This window comes from Cervus elaphus, chromosome 20 (genome assembly GCF_910594005.1).
Source record: "Cervus elaphus chromosome 20, mCerEla1.1, whole genome shotgun sequence".
NCBI lineage: Eukaryota > Metazoa > Chordata > Mammalia > Artiodactyla > Cervidae > Cervus > Cervus elaphus.
This window is the reverse complement of record NC_057834.1, coordinates 24,292,001-24,310,223: the sequence shown is the minus strand read 5'-3', so window position 1 is coordinate 24,310,223 and position 18,223 is coordinate 24,292,001. Positions and strand designations below refer to the sequence as shown.

At 41.4% G+C, this 18,223-nt stretch overlaps 1 protein-coding gene across 1 annotated transcript in view; it reads right to left on the bottom strand.

The window, feature by feature from the left end:
- Positions 1-18,223, bottom strand: part of STYXL2 (serine/threonine/tyrosine interacting like 2) — a 70,075-nt gene that overhangs the window by 38,862 nt on the left and 12,990 nt on the right. The window lies entirely within an intron of this gene.

Sequence of the window (18,223 nt, the reverse complement as noted above, 5' to 3'; positions counted from 1 at the left end):
ACTTATTTTTTTTTTTCAGCTTCAAAAATAATTATTTTATAACTTTAGGCTAAATCTATAGTCATACATTTATTACTTACATTGATATAAATTGTATTCATAAATGTTCTACGTGGTACACTATGTTTACATTTACCTTCTTGAACAACCTTTTGTTTTTTTTTTTTTAATTTTTTTATCAGTTGGAGGCTAATTACTTCACAACATTTCAGTGGGTCTTGTCATACATTGATATGAATCAGCCATAGATTTACACGTATTCCCCATCCCGATCCCCCCTCCCACCTCCCTCTCCACCCGATTCCTCTGGGTCTTCCCAGTGCACCAGGCCGGAGCACTTGTCTCATGCATCCCACCTGGGCTGGTGATCTGTTTCACCATAGATAGTATACATGCTGTTCTTTTGAAACATCCCACCCTCACCTTCTCCCACAGAGTTCAAAAGTCTGTTCTGTATTTCTGTGTCTCTTTTTCTGTTTTGCATATAGGGTTATCATTACCATCTTTCTAAATTCCATATATATGTGTTAGTATGCTGTAATGTTCTTTATCTTTCTGGCTTCACTTCACTCTGTATAAGGGGCTTCACTCTGTATAAGGGGCTTACTTCACTCTGTATAAGGGGCTCCAGTTTCATCCATCTCATTAGGACTGGTTCAAATGAATTCTTTTTGACGGCTGAGTAAAATTCCATGGTGTATATGTACCACAGCTTCCTTATCCATTCATCTGCTGATGGGCATCTAGGTTGCTTCCATGTCCTGGCTATTATAAACAGTGCTGCGATGAACATTGGGGTGCATGTGTCTCTTTCAGATCTGGTTTCCTCAGTGTGTATGCCCAGAAGTGGTATTGCTGGGTCATATGGCAGTTCTATTTCCAGTTTTTTAAGGAATCTCCACACTGTTTTCCATAGTGGCTGTACTAGTTTGCATTCCCACCAACAGTGTAAGAGGGTTCCCTTTTCTCCACAGCCTCTCCAGCATTTATTGCTTGTAGACTTTTGGATAGCAGCCATCCTGACTGGTGTGTAATGGTACCTCATTGTGGTTTTGATTTGCATTTCTCTAATAATGAGTTATGTTGAGCACCTTTTCATGTGTTTGTTAGCCATCTGTATGTCTTCTTTGGAGAAATGTCTGTTTAGTTCTCTGGCCCATTTTTTGATTGGGTCATTTATTTTTCTGGAATTGAGCTGCAGGAGTTGCTTGTATATTTTTGAGATTAATCCTTTGTCTGTTTCTTCATTTGCTATTATTTTCTCCCAATCTGACGGCTGTCTTTTCACCTTACTTATAGTTTCTTTTGTAGTGCAAAAGCTTTTAAGTTTCATTAGATCCCATTTGTTTAGTTTTGCTTTTATTTCCAATATTCTGGGAGGTGGGTCATAGAGGATCTTGCTGTGATTTATGTCGGAGAGTGTTTTGCCTATGTTCTCCTCTAGGAGTTTTATAGTTTCTGGCCTTACATTTAGATCTTTAATCCATTTTGAGTTTATTTTTGTGTATGGTGTTAGAAAGTGTTCTAGTTTCATTCTTTTGCAAGTGGTTGACCAGTTTTCCCAGCACCACTTGTTAAAGAGGTTGTCTTTTTTCCATTGTATATCCTTGCCTCCTTTGTCAAAGATAAGGTGTCCATAGGTTCGTGGATTTATCTCTGGGCTTTCTATTCTGTTCCATTGGTCTATATTTCTGTCTTTGTGCCAGTACCACACTGTCTTGATGACTGTGGCTTTGTAGTAGAGTCTGAAGTCAGGCAGGTTGATTCCTCCAGTTCCATTCTTCTTTTTCAAGATTACTTTGGCTATTCGAGGTTTTTTGTATTTCCATACAAATTGTGAAATTCTTTGGTCTAGTTCTGTGAAAAATACCGTTGGTAGCTTGATAGGGATTGCATTGAATCTATAGATTGCTTTGGGTAGAATAGCCATTTTGACAATATTGATTCTTCCAATCCATGAACACGGTATGTTTCTCCATCTGTTTGTGTCCTCTTTGATTTCTTTCATCAGTGTTTTATAGTTTTCTATGTATAGGTCTTTTGTTTCTTTAGGTAGATATACTCCTAAGTATTTTATTCTTTTTGTTGCAATGGTGAATGGTATTGTTTCCTTAATTTCTCTTTCTGTTTTTTCATTGTTAGTATATAGGAATGCAAGGGATTTCTGTGTGTTAATTTTATATCCTGCAACTTTACTATATTCATTGATTAGTTCTAGTAATTTTCTGGTAGAGTCTTTAGGGTTTTCTATATAGAGGATCATGTCATCTGCAAACAGTGAGAGTTTCACTTCTTCTTTTCCTATCTGGATTCCTTTTACTTCTTTTTCTGCTCTGATTGCTGTGGCCAAAACTTCCAACACTATGTTGAACAGTAGTGGTGAGAGTGGGCACCCTTGTCTTGTTCCTGATTTCAGGGGAAATGCTTTCAATTTTTCACCATTGAGGGTGATGCTTGCTGTGGGTTTGTCATATATAGCTTTTATTATGTTGAGGTATGTTCCTTCTATTCCTGCTTTTTGGAGAGTTTTAATCATAAATGAGTGTTGAATTTTGTCAAAGGCTTTCTCTGCATCTATTGAGATAATCATATGGTTTTTATCTTTCAATTTGTTAATGTGGTGTATTACATTGATTGATTTGTGGATATTGAAGAATCCTTGCATTCCTGGGATAAAGCCCACTTGGTCGTGGTGTATGATTTTTTTAATATGTTGTTGGATTCTGTTTGCTAGAATTTTGTTAAGGATTTTTGCATCTATGTTCATCAGTGATATTGGCCTGTAGTTTTCTTTTTTTGTGGCATCTTTGTCAGGTTTTGGAATTAGGGTGATGGTGGCCTCATAGAATGAGTTTGGAAGTTTACCTTCTTCTGCAATTTTCTGGAAGAGTTTGAGTAAGGTAGGTGTTAGCTCTTCTCTAAATTTTTGGTAGAATTCAGCTGTGAAGCCATCTGGTCCTGGGCTTTTGTTTGCTGGTAGATTTTTGATTACAGTTTCGATTTCCTTGCTTGTGATGGGTCTGTTAAGATCTTCTATTTCTTCCTGGTTCAGTTTTGGAAAGTTATACTTTTCTAAGAATTTGTCCATTTCATCCAAGTTGTCCATTTTATTGGCATAGAGCTGCTGGTAGTAGTCTCTTATGATCCTTTGTATTTCAGTGTTGTCTGTTGTGATCTCTCCATTTTCATTTCTAATTTTGTTAATTTGGTTCTTCTCTCTTTGTTTCTTAATGAGTCTTGCTAATGGTTTGTCAATTTTGTTTATTTTTTCAAAAAACCAGCTTTTAGCTTTGTTGATTTTTGCTATGGTCTCTTTAGTTTCTTTTGCATTTATTTCTGCCTTAATTTTTAAGATTTCTTTCCTTCTGCTAACCCTGGGGTTCTTCATTTCTTCCTTCTCTAATTGCTTTAGGTGTAGAGTTAGGTTATTTATTTGGCTTTTTTCTTGTTTCTTGATGTAAGCCTGTAATGCTATGAACCTTCCCCTTAGCACTGCTTTTACAGTGTCCCATAGGTTTTGGGTTGTTGTGTTTTCATTTTCATTCATTTCTATACATATTTTGATTTCTTTTTTGATTTCTTCTATGATTTGTTGGTTATTCAGAAGCGTGTTATTTAGCCTCCATATGTTTGAATTTTTAACAATTTTTTTCCTGTCATTGAGATCTAATCTTACTGCACTGTGGTCAGAAAAGATGACTGGAATGATTTCAATTTTTTTGAATTTTCCAAGACTAGATTTATGGCCCAGGATGTGATCTATTCTGGAGAAGGTTCCGTGTGCACTTGAAAAAAAGGTGAAGTTGCTTGTTTTGGGGTGAAATGTCCTATAGATATCAATTAGGTCTAGCTGGTCCATTGTGTCATTTAAAGTTTGTGTTTCCTTGTTAATTTTCTGTTTAGTTGATCTATCCATAGTTGTGAGTGGGGTATTAAAGTCTCCCACTATTATTGTGTTACTATTAATTTCCTCTTTCATACTCGTTAGTGTTTGCCACACATATTGTGGTGCTCCTATGTTGGGTGCATATATATTTATAATTGTTATATCTTCTTCTTGGATTGATCCTTTGATCATTATGTAGTGTCCTTCTTTGTCTCTTTTCACAGCTTTTATTTGAAAGTCTATTTTATCTGATATGAGTATTGCGACTCCTGCTTTCTTTTGGTCTCCATTTGCATGAAATATTTTTTTCCAGCCCTTCACTTTTAGTCTGTATGTGTCTCTTGTTTTGAGGTGGGTCTCTTGTAGACAGCATATATGGGGGTCTTGTTTTTGTATCCATTCAGCCAATCTTTGTCTTTTGGTTGGGGCATTCAACCCATTTACATTTAAGGTAATTATTGATAGGTGTGGTCCCGTTGCCATTTACTTTGTTGTTTTGGGTTCACGTTTATACAACCTTTCTGCATTTCCTGTCTAGAGAAGATCCTTTAGCATTTGTTGAAGAGCTGGTTTGGTGTTGCTGAATTCTCTCAGCTTTTGCTTATCTGTAAAGCTTTTGAGTTCTCCTTCATATCTGAATGAGATCCTTGCTGGATACAGTAATCTAGGTTGTAAGTTATTCTCTTTCATTACTTTCAGGACGTCCTCCCATTCCCTTCTGGCCAGGAGGGTTTCTATTGATAGGTCAGCTGTTATCCTTATGGGAATCCCTTTGTGTGTTATTTGTTGTTTTTCCCTTGCTGCTTTTAGTATTTGTTCTTTGTGTTTGATCTTTGTTAGTTTGATTAATATGTGTCTTGGGGTGTTTCGCCTTGGGTTTATCCTGTTTGGGACTCTCTGGGTTTCTTGGACTTGAGTGGCTATTTCCTTCCCCATTTTAGGGAAGTTTTCAGCTATTATCTCCTCGAGTATTTTCTCATGGCCTTTCTTTTTGTCTTCTTCTTCTGGAACTCCTATGATTCGAATGTTGGGGCGTTTCACAGTGTCCCAGAGGTCCCTGAGGTTGTCCTCATTTCTTTTGATCCTTTTTTCTTTTTTCCTCTCTGCTTCATTTATTTCCACCATTTTATCTTCTACCTCACTTATCCTATCTTCTGCCTCCGTTATTCTACTCTTGGTTCCCTCCAAAGTGTTTTTGATCTCATTCATTGCATTGTTCATTTTTAATTGACTCTTTTTTATTTCTTCTAGGTCTTTATTAAACAATTCTTGTATCTTTTCAATCTTTGTCTCCAGGCTATTTATCTGTAACTCCATTTTGTTTTCAAGATTTTTATTATCATTATTCTAAATTCTTTTCCAGGTAGATTCCCTATCTCCTCCTCTTTTGTTTGACTTGGTGGGCATTTTTCATGTTCCTTTACCTGTTGGGTATTTCTTTGCCTTTTCATCTTGTTTAGATTGCTGTGTCTGGAATGGACTTTCTGTATTCTGGAGGTCTGTGGTTCCTTTTTATTGTGGAGGATTTACCCAGTGGGTGGGGTTAGACGATTGGCTTGTCAAGGTTTCCCGGTTAGGGAAGCTTGCGTCAGTGTACTGGTGCGTGGAACTTGATTTCTTCTCTCTGGAGAGCAATGGAGTGCCCAGTAATGAGTTTTGAGATGGGTCTATGTGTTAGGTGTCACCTTGGGCAGCCTGTATGTTGACATTTGGGGCTGTGTTCCTGTGTTGCTGGAGAATTTGCGTGGTATGTCTTGCTCTAAAACTTACTGGCTCTTGGGTGGTGGTTGGTTTCAGTGTAGGTATGGAGGCTTTTGGACGGTCACTTATTGCTTAAAGTTCCATGTAGTCAGGAGTTTTCTGGTGTTCTCAGGTTTTGGGCTTAAGTTTCCTGCCTCTGGATTTCAGTTTTATTCTTCCTTTAGTCTCAGGACTTCTCCAACTATACTGCACTGATAATAAAACTTCTAGGTTAATGGCGAAAAGATTCTCCCCTGTTGGGGACACCCAGAGAGGTTCACAGAGTTACATGAACAGGAGAAAAGGGAGGAGGGAGATAGAGATGAGCAGGAGGAGAAAAAGGGGGACTCAAGAGGAGAGAGACAGATCTACGCAGCTGTCTGTTCCCAGAGTGTTCTCCGTATCTCAGACACCTACAAGGATTCACAGAATTGGATTGGGAAGAGAAGGGGAAAGGAGGAAATAGAGGTGTTCTGAGGTAGAAAACAGAGAGTCAAGATTGGGAGAGAATAATCTTCGGTTTAAAGATAGGGCTTCTCTTTTTTTTTTTTTTGGTAAGGTTATAGTGTAGTGAAAATGAAAATGAAGAGTAGTAGAGGAGTACTAAAGGACTTTAAAAGAAATAAGAGAAAAAGAAAAATAGAAAATAAAAGAGAAAACGGAAAGGAAAAAAAAGAAGAAAAAAGAAAAAAAAGAAAAAGAAAAAAAAACAGAAAAAAAAAAGAAAGAAAAAAAAAATTTTTTTTTTTCCCCTAATTAAAAAAATCGTAAAAATCTATGTAAATGAAAGTTAAGGAGTAATGGGGGAGTAATAGGGAATTTTAAAGGAAAATAAAAGAGAAAAAATAAAAAAGAAAAAATATAAAAAGAAAAAAAAAAGTAAAAATATATCTAGGAGTTTCTCTGGAGCTGCTGCGGTCAGTGTGGGTTCGGGTCAGTTTCAGATAGCTCCTCGTTCCAGCTTACACTTCTCGATATCTACAGGGCCCATCCGGTGAAGTCGGTGTTTTCTACAGGGATTTTAATCTGTTGCACCAGTCCCTTCTGAAGCGGTTCCCTTTGTTTATTTGGCTTCTGTTTGCCGGTCTCTTCAGAGCCTCATTTCCGCCCTGACACAGGCGGGCGGAGGTGGACTCTTATTCAGGTAGCTAGTTCCGTTGCGCTGCTGGGAGGGGCTGGCGCTGCGGGGCAGGGCTGACGCTGCGGGGGCGGGCTGGCGCTGCCGGGAGGGGCTGACGCTGCTTTCTCCGTCTGCGCTGCTCAGGCTCCCGGCTGTTCTATATGGAGCGCGCCCCGCGCTGCGCTAGGTTCCAGCCCTCGGGTGTTACACAAAAGCGCGGAAGGAAAAGCTGCGCCTGCTCTCTGTGCCTTCCCCGTCAGAGCGGTCCAGGCAGCGAGGGGCTTGGTGGGCGCACTATCCCCAGGTGTGGCGCACTCACTCCCTTCCGCGGACCTAGTCTCAGTTTCCGCTGGCGCCCGACGGGTGCGCGCGCCTTCCGCCCTCTGCGTCCCCAGCCCCAGTCCCCGCCCGCGCCGGTCGGGTGCCTGCGCCCTGTGTCTCGCCGCGACCTTCCCCTCCCCCCTGCCTCCTGCCTCCGGCGGGGCTGGGCGGGTCCGCAGCCTGCGACCTCTTCTTGGGACTTTCTCCGTCCCTTTGTTCTGCGAACGGCTGGCAGTGTGTTCCGGCCGGTTAATTTTCTCTCTTTTGGTCTCCCACAGTTCAAGTTGGCACCTCACAGAAGCTCCCTCCGATTTTCTTCAGGGCACTCAGGCCCGGACCCTAGCCCAAGCAAGGCCGCCTAAGACTCCCTTCCCGGGACGGGTCTCTGTCCTTAGCTCTTTTGTCTCACTTTTTATCTTTTATATTTTGTCCTACCTCCTTTCGAAGACAATGGTTTGCTTTTCTGGGCGCCTGATGACCTCAGCTAGCGATCAGAAGTTGTTTTGTGAGGTTTGCTCTGCATTCAGTTATTCTTTTGATGAATTTGTAGGAGAGAAAGTGGTCTCCCCGTCCTACTCCTCCGCCATCTTGGCTCCTCCCCCCTACTTATTTTTAAACCAGAATTGGTGCCTTGATATCTGATGATGTGGTAGTCTGGGTTGTGGAGGGAAGAGACTGGGGAGAACTTACACCAATGTGGCTTCACTTTCTCTGTGTGTTCCTACCCTTGGATGTACTGCTGCCCCTTTTTTCTTTTCCTGTCCCTGCCTCTCTGTTACCGTTACTATCGGATGTCCCTACCTGTGCTTCCACCAGGGTTCTGCTGGATTGTTGGGCTGGGTAGGCTGCCACCCCTCCCTCCATGCACCCATGTCTTCTGCCTGCTTAAAGGGCATGGGCTGATGAAGGGCTGGCACAGCACCAAGGGAAGTGGGAAGATGTGATAAACTTCACAGTCCTGATTCTGAATACAAGAAATCCGGAATCATCCTAAGTCCAGGGATGCAATAGAGTCACTTAGGTAAATGTTAGTTTTCTGGAAAGAATTCAGCAGAAGTGTCCAAAGGGATCTTTGAAGAATATGGTGAGTCAAGGGCAGAAACAAGACTTAGGACCATATAGTAGTGGGTCCCTGGAGAAGATGACAACCCACTCCAGTATTCTTGGCCAGAAAATCCCATGGACAGAGGAGCCTGGTGGGCTACAGTCCCTGGGGTCACAAAGAGTTGAACACGACCGAGCGCACACACATACATGCATAGTGGTAGGCTCCCTCCTCCCTCATGGGTTCTCCTCTTTTCTAGGTGTCATGGTGAGCTTTAGGTCTTTTTTACTTAGTCTTTCCTTTCCTTTATATCTACAGAGGACTTTTTAAAAGTGAGAAGGCTTAATGGATACATTTTCCCACAAAAACTTCATCATGCCTCCTTTGTTTATAGTCAAGCCCTCCCTGTGCCTCACCCCCCAGCAATCACCAATCTGTTTTCTGTCCCTAAGTGTGGCCTTTTCCAGAAGGTTAAATAAATGTAATAATAAAGTAGTCTTTTTGATATGGTTTATTTCACTTAGCAAAATGAATCTGAGCCATCTAATCTATTGCAATAATAGAATAATAATAATAACAATAGAGTCGATAGTTTGTTCCTTCTTATGGCTGAATAATATTTCATTTCTTAGGCATTGCAGGCAGGCTATTGCTGCCATCACTGTCACACTGCCTGAGTGAAGACTGTGTATTCCATAGGAAAGTACGATACACTTACTGCTGATGTGGTGATACTTTGGATTCTGGTTTTCTTCCTCAATCTGCCTTCTATTATTTACTTTTCAGAATCCTGAAACAGTTGCTGTATCCTTCTGTCCAGGTTTTATAAGGGCAATCCATGGGAGAGTCTGGATGGAGGGTGTGTTTTCCATCTTTTCCAGAACTGGAAACTTGTACTTTATCTTTTTGATTTTAAAAGTCTGAAGTCAATATGTTTCCTGACCCTTATAATTGACCTATTTTCTCTCTGTGGAAACCAATAGGGTCTTTTTTAGTTTGCAATGTTTAGAAATTTCCTGGTGATGTTTCTTTTTTGGTATTAGTTCTAGAAGGTCTTGTAGGTGATATCCTTTTCATCATAGGGGACTGAAATGCAAAAGTAGGAAGTCAAGAGATACCTGGAGTAACAGACAAATTTCACCTTGGAGTACAAAATGAAGCAGGGCATAGACTAATAGAGTTTTGCCAAGAGAACACACTGGTCATAGAAAACACCCTCTTCCAACAATACAAGAGAAGACTCTACACATGGATATCATCAGATGGTCAATATCGAAATCAGATTGATTATGTTCTTTGCAGCCAAATATGGAAAAGCTCTATACAATCAGCAAAAACAAGACCAGGAGCTGACTGTGGCTCAGATCATGAACTCCTTATTGCCAAATGCAAACTTAAATTGAAGAAAGTAGGGAAAACCACTAGCTCATTCAGCTATGACTTAAATCAAGTCCCTTACAATTTTACAGTGGAAGTGACAAATAGATTCAAGGGATTAGATCTGATAGAGTTTCTGAAGAACTATGGACAGAGGTTCATAACATTGTAAGGAGGCAGTGATCAAAATCATCCCCAAGAAAAACAAATGCAAAAAGCAAAATGGCTGTGTGAGGAGGCATTACAAATAGCTGAGAAAAGCAGAGACGTGAAAGGAAAAGTAAAGATAAACCCGTCTGAATGCAGAGTTTCAAAGCATAGCAAGGAGATAAAAAAGGCTTCCTAAGTGAAAAATGAAAGTGAAATTTGCTCAGTTGTGTCCGACTCTTTGCGACCCCATGGGATTTTCCAGGCCAGAATACTGGAGTGGGTAGCCATCCCCTTCTTCAGGGGATCTTCCCAACCCAGGTATCAAACCCAGATCTCCCACATTTCAGGCTGATTTTTTACCATCTGAGCCACCAGGAAAGCCCCTTCCTAAGTGATCAGTGCAGAGACATAGAGGAAAACAACAGAGTGGGAAAGCCTAGAGATCTCTTCAAGAAAATTAAAGATACCAAGGGAACATTTCATGCAAAGATGGGCACAATAAAGGACAGAAATGGTATGGACCTAACAGAAGCAGAAGATATTAAGAAGAGGTGGCAAGAATACACAGAAGAACTGTACAAAACAGACCTTCATGAACCAGATAACCATGATGGTGGGATCACTCACCTAGAGCCAGATATCCTGGAGTGTAAAGTCAACTGGGCCTTAGGAAGCATCACTGAGAACAAAGCTAGTGGAGGTGATGGAATTCCAGCTGAACTATTTCAAATCCTAAAAGATGATGCTGTTAAAATGCCATACTCAATATGCCAGCAAATTTGGAAAACGCAGCAGTGGCCACAGGACAGGAAAAGGTCAGTTTTCATTCCAATCTCAAAGAAAGGCAATGCCAAAGAATGTTCAAACTGTTGCATAATTGCACTGTCATTTCATATGCTAGCAAAGTAATGCTCAAAATTCTCCAAGCTAGGCTTCAATAGTACGTGAACCAAGAACTTCCAGATGTTCAAGCTGGAATTAGAAAAGGCAGAAGTGCCAGAGATCAAATTGTCAATAACTGTTGGATGATAGAAAAAGAAAGAGAATTCCAGAAAAACACCTACTTCTGCTTCATTGACTACACTAAAGCCTTTGACTGTGTGGATCACAACAAACTGTGGAAAATTTTTCAAGAGATGGGAATACCAGACCACCTTACCTGCCTTCTGTGAAACATGTATGCAGGTCAAGAACCAACAGTTAGAACCGGACCTGGAACAACAGATTGGTTCCAAATTGGGAAAGGAGGACGTCAAGGCTGTATATTGTCACTCGTCTTATTTAACTTTATGCAGAGTACATCATGCAAAATGCTGGGCTAGATGAAGCACAAGCTGGAACCAAGATTGCAGGGAGAAATACCAATAACCTTAGATGTGCAGATGACACCACCCTTATGACAGAAAGCAAAGAGGAACTAAAGAGCCTCTTGATGAAAGTGAAAGAGGAGAGTCAAAAAGTTGGCTTAAAATTCAACATTCAAAAAATTAAGATCATGGCATCTAGTCCCTTCACTTCTTGGCAAATAGATGGAGAAACAATGGAAACAGTGCCAGATTTTATTTTCTTGGGCTCCAAAATCATTTCAGATGGAGATCTCAGCTATGAACTAAAAGATGTTTGCTCCTTGGAAGAAGACTTATGACAAACCTAGACAGCATATTAAAAAGCAGAGATATTACTTTGCAAACAAAGGTCCATCTAGTCAAAGCTATGGTTTTTCTAGTAGTCATGTGTGGATGTGAGAGTTGGACTATAAAGATGGCTGAGCACCAAAGAATTGATGCTTTTGAACTGTGGTGTTGGAGAAGACTCTTGAGAGCCCCTTGGACTGCATGGAGATCAACCCAGTCAATCCTAAAGGAAATAAGCCCTAAATATTCATTGGAAGGATTGATGCTGAAGCTGAAGCTCCAATACTTTGACCACTTGATATGAAGAGCTGACTCACTGGAAAAGACCCTGATGCTGGGAAAGATTGAAGGCAGGAGGAAAAGAGGCCGACAGAGGATGAGATGGTTGGATGGCATCACCAACTCAATGGACATGAGTTTGAGCAAGCTTGGGGAGTTGATGATGGACAGGGAAGCCTGGTGAGCTTTGCAAAGATAATAAAGAGTAGACTGCCTGGTGGGGTGTACACAAACTCTGTAAATGTACAGATTTGTTATTATTCAGTTGCTAAGTCATGTCTGACTCTTTACGACCCCATGAACTGCAGCACACCAGGCTTACCTGTCCTTCACTATCTCCCAGAGTTGGCTCAAACTCATGTCCATTGAGTCAGTGATGCCATCTACCCATCTCATTTTCTGTCACCCCCTTCTCCTCCCGCCTTCAGTCTTTCCATGGAGTCATGAAGAGTTGGACATGACTGATTGACTGAACAACAATAACAATATATGTTCCTTGGTCAATGTTAATCCAATGTGTTGTTTATGGATACCATTTTGAGTGCCTTTTATGAATTTATAATAATCCTGACAAAATAGGTTTTATTTTTCATGCTTTAAGGTGAGGAAATTGTGGCATAGAAATGTTAAAAAAAAATTGCCCCAAACAGTAAATAAGTGGACTAGCTAAGTTGCCAACATAGAACAGTCCTGCTCTGAGTCCAGTCTTCAGTCCATTGCAATGCATGCATACCATTTTGATTGGAAAGGGGAGATGAATTGGCTGGTGGAGAAACTCCAGCTGGATCCCCAGGCCCGACATAGATTTTGACACAGAAAATACTCAAAGAATACTTGTTGAAAACATGGATGGATGGTTGCATGGATATGGTTGAGTTGAGCTGAGTACAGCTGAACTGAATGGAGCAAAGTTGTGCTAAATTTAGCTGAATTGATTAGCAGAACAATTCCCTTGTAGTAGACAACCACACTGGATTTCCCACTTGGGAGAATGATGTGATCAGAACCAGCAAAGATATGAAGGAAGAAATGTCTTTGACAGAAGAAAGGAGTAGCTAATGTCTCTACCCAGGATGTGGCTAAATCTGTCCATGCAGGTCAGCACAATGTGGCATCGTCACTGGTAGTTCCTGAGGGATTTCCAAGAGCAACTGTGATGGATTATTCCTAAGTATAACTTGTGACCAGAAGATGCATTTCAAATAAGTGTAACCGGGGAGTGAGTGTGAATATTAAGTGAGATTTGCGAGGTATTAATATTATCCTGGATGCCAGAACTAGAGAGGTTTTTTGAGAACTCATTGCTTTGTAAAGATAATAAAGAGTAGACTGCCTGGTGGGGTGTACACAAGCTCTGTAAATGTACAGATTTGTTGTTATTCAGTTGCTAAGTCATGTCTGACTCTTTACGACCCCATGAACTGCAGCACACAAGGCTTCCCTGTCCTTCACTATCTCCCAGAGTTGGCTCAAACTCATGTCCATTGAGTCAATGATGCCATCCACCCATCTCATTTTCTGTCACCCCCTTCTCCTCCTGCCTTCAATCTTTCCCAGCATCTTTTCCAATGAGTCAGCTCTTCGTATCAGGTGGCCAAAGTATTGGAGCTTCAGCTTCAGCATCAGTCCTTCCAATGAATACTCAGGGTTGATTTCCTTTACAATTGACTGGTTTTATCTCCTTGCTGTTCAAGGGACTCTCAGGCGTTCTCCAGCACCACAGTTCAGAAGCATCAATTCTTTGGCATTCTGCCTTCCTTATGGTCCAGCTCTCACATCCATACATGACTACTGGAAAAACCATAGCTTTGACTATATGGACCTTTGTCATACAGATTAAGCTGTCATATTTATCCCTGTACCTCCAGCACATGGAAGGTGAATGACCAGGCAGGTTTTGATGACTGCATGGGTGGTGAGTGGACAGATGGGTAGACGGGTAGTCACATGGGTGACTGGATGAATGGACAGAATCCTAGGCACCAGGCAGGGTGTCCACATACCACCTTGGCGATCAGACTTGATAGTCTGCAAGGTCCTGCAGTCTCTGGTCTCTTTCTACTCTCCAGCCTCGGCTTGTGCTGGCTTCCCTTGGGCTCACTTCTGTCCAGCACACTGATTTTCTAGGCTTTCCATCCTCACCAATTTTCCTTTTGCCCAGGCATTTTGCCAAAGCCAATTTCCACTGCCTGGATAATCGGTCCTCCCCCTACTCACTGATCTTTCAGATCTTAGTTCAATCATCATTTCAGTAGGGAAGCTTTCCCTGTTTTCCACCTCTCATTGCACTATACACCTTTTCTTTGTGGCACTTCTATTAATGTAACTTTACATTTATTTACAAAATAATTTGATAAATTCTGTTTCCTATAAAAGACCATACCCTCTGTGAGGCAGAGACCACACCTTCTTTATTAGACTCATTAAACCACATCTGTGGCAAAATAGTCTTAGTGCTGTTAGAGTATTTCATGAGCTGTTAGGTTCCCAGAATCTAGTTTAATGTCTACTTAATAGTTATTTTCTGATTCACTGACTGACTGAATTTGTCCTCAGGTAAGTACCACATTTAAGGGTATGTGGCAGATACGATAGTTACAACACAATGATATTTATCAAGTATTGGCTACTGGCTCATCATTTTACTGGAATGCAAACCCAGGAGCAAACCCAGGAGCAAATCCAGGGTGCTGGCTATCTTGTGTCCATGCTCATTCTCAGCTCTTCTGAGGCCAAGATGTGTACATCTCGGAGGCCTATACTGGCAGTTAGAAATTCTTTTCTCATGGTGGCCCTGGATCCATCCTCACACAGAGGTGGTCTTTGTCCCCCTCCCTTGGATCCTGTTGGTTTCCATGACTGTTCTCACATAGAATATGGTGGGAGTGGCACTACAGTGTCTGAATCTGAACCTTAAGGGTAGCTCTCTGCTTCTGGCTCTTGGTGTTCTCTGTTCAGAAGCCCTGAGCTTCCATATTAGAAGTCAGATGACCTCAACCACCCCAAAGCCACCAAGCTGGAAAAGCTATTGACCAACGCTCCCTGCCAAGCTCCTAGCCAACATTCAGCCACGTGGGTGAGCCCTTTAGAGGAACATCTTTCACCTCTTGGGCCTCTCCAGCTGACACCACATGAAACACAGACAAGTTGCCCCATCCTGTCCAGATTCCCACAGAAAGAAGACAAAATAAATTTACTGTCTGAAGTCATTACATTTTGGGGCAATTTGTTAGGCTGCAGTAGATGACAGCAACACCATTTCAAGGACTAAGTAAGTAGTGAATTTTGAGCAAATGCCAAGGCCTTCTTCTCCCTGATAGTAATACAGAAACTAGTAAATGTCAGTGGCTGACCTCAGTTTGTTGCAGTTGGGAAGCAACAATAAAATAACACCAATATGAAAGTAAGCCCTAACACTGTTCCAGACCCTGGTGATATTCTGGGCCCAGGATTCAGGGCAGTGTCAGTTTTTTAAATATTGGAATATAATTGCTTTACGATGTTTGTTTCTGCTACAACAAAGTGAATTACCTATATGTATATGATATATATATGTACATATCCCTTCTTTCTTCAGCCTCCCTACCACCCCACGCCCATCCCACCCCTCTAGGTCATCACAGAGCTGAGCTTCCTGTGCTATAGAGCAGCTTCCCACCAGCTATCTATCTTACACTTGATAGTATATATGCATGTCTATGCTTCTCTCTCAATGTGCGCCATGCTCCCTTTCCCCATGTATGTCCACATGTCTTTTCTCTACATCTGCATCTAAATTCCCGTCCCGCAAATGGGTTCATCTGGAGCTGGAGGAAGCAGGCTCCTTGACTTCAGACTATAATATAAAGCTTCAGTAATTAAGACAGTACGGCACTGGCACCGAAACAGAAATGCAGACCAAGGGAACAAGACAGAAAGCCCAGAGATAAACCCATGCCCCCATGGCCATCTTACCTTTGACAAAGGAGGCAAGAATACACAATGGGGAAAAGACAGACTCTTCAATAAATCGTGCTGGGAAAACTGGATACCTGAGCTACAGGTAAAGGAATGAAACTAGAACACTTCCTAACACCATACACAAAAACAAACTCAAAATGGATTAAAGACCTACGTGTAAGACCAGAAACTATAAAACTCTTACAGGAAAACATGGGCAGAACACCATATGACATAAATCAGCAAGATCCTTTTTGACCCACCTCCTAGAGTAATAAAAATAAAAACAGAAATAAACAAATGGGACCTAAAGAAACTTAAAAGCTTTTGCGCAACAAAGGAAACCATAAGCAAGGTTAAAAAATAACCCTCAGGATGGGAGAAAATATTTGCAAATGGAGCAACAAAGGATTAATCTCCAAAATATATAAGCAGTCTCAGTTTTAACATGTCAATATTTCATAAAACTAGATTCAGAGTCTTAAATTTTATATAAATTTGAGTCACATTTCCATTTCAATGATATTTATTAAGGGAGTTTTACTTTTTTATTTATTAATGCATAAAGTGCATGCAGGCTCAGCTGTGTTGACTCTTTGTGACCCCACAGACTATATTTCACCAGACTCCTCTGTCCGAGGGACTTCCCACGCAAGAATACTGGACTGGGTTGCCGTTTCCTTCTCTAGGGGCTCGTCTCAACCCAGGGACTGAACCTGTGTCTCCTGCACTGCAGGCGGATTCTTTACTACTGAGCCACCAGGAAAGCCCTTATTTATTAATTGTTAATAAAATAATTATCTTGTTTCTTAAGGGTCAGTATTATTTTAAAATGAGATTTGAGTTGATGAGGGGGATCAAATCAAAACCTTGAAAGGGTAATCAGCCAAGAATTCTCGTGTTACTATGGGGATGATAAGGGCTTCCTCCTAGCATGGCCCCTCATTCTCCCAGAGATCCGTTTTCTTTGTTCCTCTGCAGGTCTCCAGGGCTCTGCATTCAGGGAGGTGACAGGCACAAACTGAAAAGAGATATAAGAGAAGTCCTCACCTGTCAAGTGTGCAGAAAGACCCGAGTCAGAAGCTCAGCAGGTGGTGTCCCCTGGGGTCCCCACTGGGTACTGTCTTTCTGCGAGCCCTTGATCCTAGCATTTTCCCTAAACAATGCTGACTTCAGAGTGTGTGGATTTGATTTCACATGACAAATACCAGGAACTAACAGCCTGTCCTAAATATACTTAAACTCTGAGGCTGTACATTTGATAGGGGAGTATTTGAAATTAAAATCTGAAAATAGAAATGGTGGATAAACATTCTTCCTTCTTGTTGGTGGTAAAGACTGAATTCCAGCTCATGCATCAGTGAATTTGAGAAATCACATTTGAAGACTACCCAGTACACTTTTGAGAAGTTGGAGGTTTTATGACTGAGAAAAGAGGGAAGTTAAGCTCAAACTCCGCCCCCCACCCCAACCTCACAATGCATCTGTTTTGACTGCTGATGCAAAAATTCAAGCAGCAGTAAACTCAGCTCAGCATCCTCCAGTGTTAAGGAAGGATGTAAATTCCAAGTGCTTTTATGAGTTAACCTGTTATGAGAGGAGGAGATGTAAACCTAATAGTCCTAAGACTATTTTGCTGGAGACAGTTTACTGAGTCTAATACAGGTGTGGGGGAAGGACTTGAAATGACCTGAATGGAGAACAAGTGTCCCAGCGGCATTGTGAAGCTGCTCTTATTCTCTCCTGAGAAGCAGGACTGCAGAGAAAGAAAGGAGGAAGGAGGCTGAGAGCTGGACAAGTGGCCCTATTTATATCTGCAAGGTCAGGGAGACAGCGGCTCTAGAGGTTTTGATTTATGACCATGTCTGTGCGTCCACCCACATGCCTGAGATGGAGTGTGATGATACACTGTGATTGGGAAGCAGCAAGGGCTGGCCGTTCAAACAGGCTGGCAGGGAAGCAGACGCTCTAGGGTCGATTCCTTGTCACAGGATCAGGAAGCAGCAGCTAAAAAGCCTGGAAGGTGAATTGAGGATAAATAATAAAGCAGAGTTTGATGGACTTCCTAACCAACAGCAGAGATGGGGGCAGCTTTCTTTAAATCTGTGTTTTTTAAAATTGCAGACTGTGACCTATTAGTGTATCATAAAATCAATGGGTCGCACCTAGCATCTGGAAAAGAAAAGAAAAAAAAAAAAAAGAATAGAGAACGGTACTATCCATTTTAAAGATAAATACAATTTTTGAAACCTGTTTAAAATTTACACAAACCTATACGCATATGCTGTGAGTAAATGGTATGTCCCACTGTGGATTACAGTTGGCAAAGTTTGTAAGCCAGTTTTAAATCAGTTGCCCGGTTGTCAAGACCCAAAATAGAGTGGAATTGGGATCCTTCAACCCAGGCCCCCTGACAGCTGGTCACTTCCTTTCAGTGAGTCCCTTGGAAATGAAATGTAGGCAAAGGCACGGGAGGGGGTGTCTTCCTTGATTTGGCTTTTGCAAAAAAGGAACAGATTTCTGAGCTTCAGTGAAAGTGACCATACAGGCAAAGTTCAGGCTCCAAGGAAGAAGAGAAGTCACTGAAGCAAATCTATTTTTAGCAAGCTGCTTCTAGCAAGCTTTGTGAAAGAGGCAAGGCAGAAAAATTTTCATGGGAAAAGAGATACAAGAGCAAGGGTGTATGGGAGGAGCCATTTCCCAAGGACACATGATGAAGGCACATAGACCTA